This window comes from Heterodontus francisci, chromosome 31 (genome assembly GCF_036365525.1).
Source record: "Heterodontus francisci isolate sHetFra1 chromosome 31, sHetFra1.hap1, whole genome shotgun sequence".
Classification (NCBI taxonomy): Eukaryota; Metazoa; Chordata; class Chondrichthyes; order Heterodontiformes; family Heterodontidae; genus Heterodontus; species Heterodontus francisci.
The window spans coordinates 41,260,689-41,261,448 of NC_090401.1; positions in this window are offsets into that span (position 1 = coordinate 41,260,689).

Sequence of the window (760 nt, forward strand, 5' to 3'; positions counted from 1 at the left end):
ATCTGAAAAGAAAAGATTTATTTCTGGATATTTGTAGCCAGCAATTGTAAATCAATCCACAATGCTGCAAAATATGACTGGTCCGATTTACCAGGCCTTTGCTCCAACAAACTGAGCCTCCCTCAGTGCAAAGGTCGGGAAAAAGGGGTGGGGATCCAGATTTCTGCCCCTTCAACATTACCTAGAGATTACCATAGTTTATCTGAGGACCTGTTGGAGTTGTTTAAATGAGCCAAAATGGGGCATTCCCAACCTCCTGCTTAATTTCCCACTGGGAATAGTTGCTAAGCTCCCCAGTGCACAAGGACACAGGAAAAATGGTGCTGTGGTGTGCTCCAGAATCCCAGCTGATCAGAGGTCTTTGAGGGTTCTGAGGGCAGGCACAACAATAAAATATAGTCCTCATGTCTTATTTTTTAACTGTCCCCCACTCCTCCCCAGCAGTCGAAACTTCAATCAGCAGCCAGAAGGATTTGATTGCTGAGACCGGATGAGAAGCTGCAAACCCAAGGGAATTTACAGTCAGGATTTTCTAACTGGCTTCAGCTCTGACTAGAAGTAAGATGAGAGCGACTTCTGCCCACCTGATGTAATGACTGCTAACCCTGTAATCATTTCCAGAGTCAACATCATTACAATTTTTTGGGTGTGCACAAATCATCAAAATGCCTCTGTATTGGAGCTCGCTCCCTGGGGATTGGAACCCAAACTCTGCTGCAAGATTTAAAGCACTGCAGCAGCTAAAAGGGGCAGGAATCAT